This window comes from Nansenia antarctica (assembly GCF_963989245.1).
Source record: "Nansenia antarctica genome assembly, chromosome: 2".
NCBI classification, from domain to species: Eukaryota; Metazoa; Chordata; class Actinopteri; order Argentiniformes; family Microstomatidae; genus Nansenia; species Nansenia antarctica.
Genome location: NC_137675.1, coordinates 19,226,421 through 19,231,420, shown reverse-complemented (window position 1 = coordinate 19,231,420; position 5,000 = coordinate 19,226,421).

Genomic DNA, 5,000 nt, shown 5'->3' with positions numbered 1-5,000 from the left:
CCTGGGCCTCAGCCTGGACATCAAAGGCCCTCTTCATGGAGGATGTTAATATTTGCTCAGGTGCATCTCTGGGTCTCTTCACTGTTGCTCTGAGCATATAAATACAACAGAGGCCAAAGAGCCGTCTGGCTGGCTGCTGGGGGAGGGGGGGATCCTCATTCCATGGACACACACACACACACACACAGAGATACACACAGAGATACACACACAGACACACGTACAGACACACACAGAGATACACACACAGACACACACACACACACACACACACACACACACACACCCTGCTCCGGCCACCAGACCCCCCTGTGCCAAGTCTTTGAACCCCCCAACCCCCTTCCCTTTCTTCTTGGTGACCTTGTGATCTGTGACCACCCCATGGTCAGGGGGACATGGTAGGGACAGCTGGGGACAACAACCCCCCCCCCCCCCTCCAAACCTCACCCCCTACCTCCATAGCCTCTATCTCATGGCCCCAGCCTCGCCTTTGAACTTCTGTCACCATGCTGCCTGGTAGCATAGGGAATCAGCCATTACAAGGATCTCAAAGGGAACCAGAGGAGATGATGTTTATTCAACTGGGTTACAAATAAGGGGTTGGTGGAGCTAGATAAGATAGAGAAGCTTCATACCTGCACATTTCTATCTAGATAACATGAGCAGTCACCCTTTAAACAAGTTACCACTCGTGAGCTTTCGTAGAGCATTCGTGAGCATTTATATAGGGTTTATGAAGGATTCTCAAGTGGTAATTCACATCAAGTACAGCAGCATCGCTATAAGGCTGATTCGCCCCTGGGTATCACAGATTGCTGGTGGCTTCCAATACGAAAAGCCTCCGTCTCCGTTTCTCGTATCTCTACTTTGACTCCCATCAGTTTGCATACCGAGCAGCTGGCAGCAGCTCAGCTCCATTGTTTACTCTCTGTGTTCTGTAAACAAGATCTAACCCTTGGACCCGCCTCCTCTCCTCAGCCAACGCAGATTGAAGGACGTGGAATGGAATCTCTGGGATTCCAGAACGACATCAAAGGGATGTAAACAGGCTCTAGTACAGAGTACATGACTGGATGATATAAACGGTGAATGGTAAATGGACTGCACTTATATATAGTGTCTTATTCCAAAGCGCTTTACAATGAATGGCCTCTCATTCACCCATTCACACACACATTCACACACCAACGGCGGCAAGCTACCACGCAAGGGGACCGGCCCGCTCATTGGGAGCAATTTGGGGTTCAGTGACTTGCCCAAGGACACCTCGACACGTGGCCAGCCAGTGGCCTCACCTCCTGAGCCACAGCCGCCCCTATATAGAAATAGGTTCCACAGGAGGTTGAGAGGGTGCTTTAAAATGTAGAGCCAGTTGAGAGGTCAAATAGGCCCTCTTAAACCAGCCTTGATAACAAAAAAAACGATTGCTACACGTAACTCAATTCCGGATTTTCATGTTAGGAGGGCATCAAGACACTACTAATGATCAGTGTATATAATTGTATGTGGGTTTTTTCGTTGAGAATTGATTTTTATGCGTTTAATAAGCAGATAACCCTAGGGCAAAACAGATTATAATCATGCTAAAATGTCACCATGATTGTCCTGCAGGCAATATAATGATGTATTGACCAACTGCCATAAACCAAAACTACAGTCTAAGTGTGGAGGGTATGTGTGTGTGGACTCGTGGAGTCTCTCTCTCTCTTTCTCTAGAGCATGTGCTTCAGTTTATCTACTAGTCATGTTTTCCAGGCTGATGTGGAAGGCTTCTTATAGTGACTTTGTCTATCCTTAAAACCAGACCTGGAACCAGAACGTGAGCAAAAGGAAATGTCAACCCTTGGACGGTATTTGCTTTATCATCAGCTTGTTGAGATAACGTCAGAGCCCAATCAAACACAAATGTTAAAATATACAATATTGATCCTGAGCTCTTATCGCTCTATGCCAGGTCTGATTCTTCTTCTATTTTTTTTTCCGTCTTCTTCTTCTTCAAACTCTTATGATCGTCACTTTCCGTGTGCAGTATTTTAACAAGACATTTCTTTCTCCTACTTTCAAGGTCATTGTATATTGAACTCAATTGCCATGTCCCTCTTCCTTTGCATCGTGGGTCTGTCTTAAAGTCTAAATGAGAGTTGTACAACGTACATTAACACCAATATTCAAGATTGTCCTGCAATGTCCCACATGTTATGTATTATTGATGAATCTAAACTGTGTATGCATATTGATATAGTATTCATTCAAGTGATTACATCAGAGAACATGTACTGTAATGATGGTGGTACAAATTAGCTTAATTGCATTTTAATGCAAGCCACAAACGCAAATCACATAACCAAACCTCAATCACTACTCCAACCTCTCAAAACCTAAAACCCTGATTAAAACATACTCTCCACTGAAATCCCATCTTTATGCAATCCAATTTCTCTCTAAATTACTGCATAGACTCTTTTTTTTACTTCAGATGATTATCAAGTCAATGATGAAACTGATCATATCTAAACTCATATCAGCCATCAAAATAAAATTAAAAAATAATAAGAAAGTGGAATCTAAAAACCTACACAAACATAATCTGGTACCTGATAGATAGGGGAGGTCACGAGGGTCAATGTTTACAGTAATATCTGGATGAAGCAACTGTCATTTACCACCCACCCAATCGAAACCAATAAACAACCACCCTCCCTGTGAATAATTATTAGCACATTTCACACTTCACCCTTGTGATGGATGCAGCCCACTGGTTTCGATTTGGTGTTGAATGACAGTTACTTTAACGTGAATATGAATTATGATGGATAAAGATACAGAGACGAGAGAACGATTTGCCAAGATGAAACCATGAAAGGAGAGAGAGCACGCGAGAGAGAGAGTGAGAGTGGGAGAGAGAGAGAGAGTGAAGGATGACCCTTATAGCTCTATCAGATAGATGTATCGCCACAGGGAACGATGAACAGATTGAGACAGCTGATTTAAACAAGCTACCCGAAGGCAATTACCAAAGTAAGGTAGCCATCTGCTCCGCAATACTGAGGTAATTAACTGGAAGTAAACGAAGCAGATAAGCACATGCATGAGAGAACTCATACTCGTTAATATTTGAATGTGATACTGAGTAAAAGCAACAAATAAATAGATACATAAATAAATATACTGGAATATGAGTAGGCCTGACGGTATGACCTAAAGTACCATATCTGCATAAACTAACAGCTGAATTAATTCGAGTGTATATTAATTTGAGTGTCTATTATGTTTTCTTTTTGCCTTCTGAAGACATGTTTTGATTTTTATAGTTTATGGAGTCTTGCAGCTCAAGTTTGCTGCATGTGTAGTCCTGTTGTCTTTGTCACTTACAGCGATGTACTGCTAATAACTTGGGAAAAAAGGAACATTTTAATTCTGCGTAGAGGAAATCCTAGAAATGTCAAAGGTCAGCGAAATTGAGATTTGACGCACTTCATGACGCACTTCATGACGCACTTCATGGTGATTATACTGTACCCACAGAAATACATTTTATTTTTTGTTTCTCAGAAAATCCAATCATGCTCTTGTAATGACCAGAGTGGGTTATTATTTGAAGACCATTTTGAGGTTTCTTTACTTACAAAGATAAAACCCTGATTTTCATTGGCTTGTCATTTCCATTAGCCCCGTCCATTGGTCAGTCACGTTAGCAAGACGTGTCCCAAACATTCTGAGTCTCATCATGTGTTCTCTATTGTCAAAGGACAGAATCTGGTGGCCTGGGGTGGTCCAGTGGTCTAGCACAGTGGCCTGCAGTGCACACATATGCCCATGTCAGCATGGGTTTGAATCTGGCCCATGCCCTGCTGACATACCCTCTCCTCCTTACTTTCCAGTCTATCTTCACTATCTCTGAACAATAAAAATGAAAAATATATGAGTGGGACAGTTCCACTCAAAAAAATTACCTTTAAAAAGGTTACCCCATACTGCAACCTATTTAGGAGGCGTTTTCAGTATACTTTTGCAGTATGGGAAATGTACCGAAATTGAGTATGATGTACTCCATGATGTAATATTAGATTTATCTTTCCATGTGGTAGGATTTCATGGCACACTATTCAGGAAGTCCTTTCTGATTTCAGTCCCACATTTCAATGGAGCAGGTAAGGGAGGCGGGCAGTAGTGACATTTGACCAGTACCATAAAGAACATGGTTAAGCTACATTGTAGCTTTCTCAGTATGTATGCTGAAATGTGCTGCTTACTGCATAGTTTACTAAAAAGCAGGCTGTGATGGACCGAGCAAGTATAGGCACGAGGACACAGGGAAAATGTGAAAATTAAGGGTTTTTATTTACCCAAAAATAATACAGGGTTAACAAAAACCAACAGTGGGTTACAAAGGAAAATGAATAACATAATGGACGGGCCCAAATTAACTAATAACTGAACAGAACAAGAACAGAACAAGAGCCTCCTGACACTGATGACCTCAAGGTATATATCTGGTCAGGTACATAACTAATACATAAATGAACAACTATACTCAAACAATTCAACACAAGCAATCAAGTTATGCAACACACATTTATGCCATTTAAATGACTTGCATACATAATGCCAATGTTAGACAAATAATATAAACAGTCAAACTAAACCAATCCCTCCCCCTGTAGTCTCCCGGGAGATGGCACAGTCCACCACCCCCACCCTCTGCATTTAGCAGGGTCCAAAATGGCCACTCAATCCTTGCCTAGAGCCCAGAGGAGGTGGCGGACGACTCCCTGTGAGACACATGGACCATGGAGGAGAAAGACAGAATTTAGAAACATGATCAATACTGCCAATAAAGGACTGAACATGTGTGAAACAAAACCAAGGTCTGTTTGTTATGGGGTGGTGGTGATGTGTACTGAAACGTAAATGTTAAACTAACTGAATGAACAAAGGAAAGGTGTGTTGTAAGTGTGTTTGCTACTGACACCACAACAAGCCAAAGACCCAAAGGACTT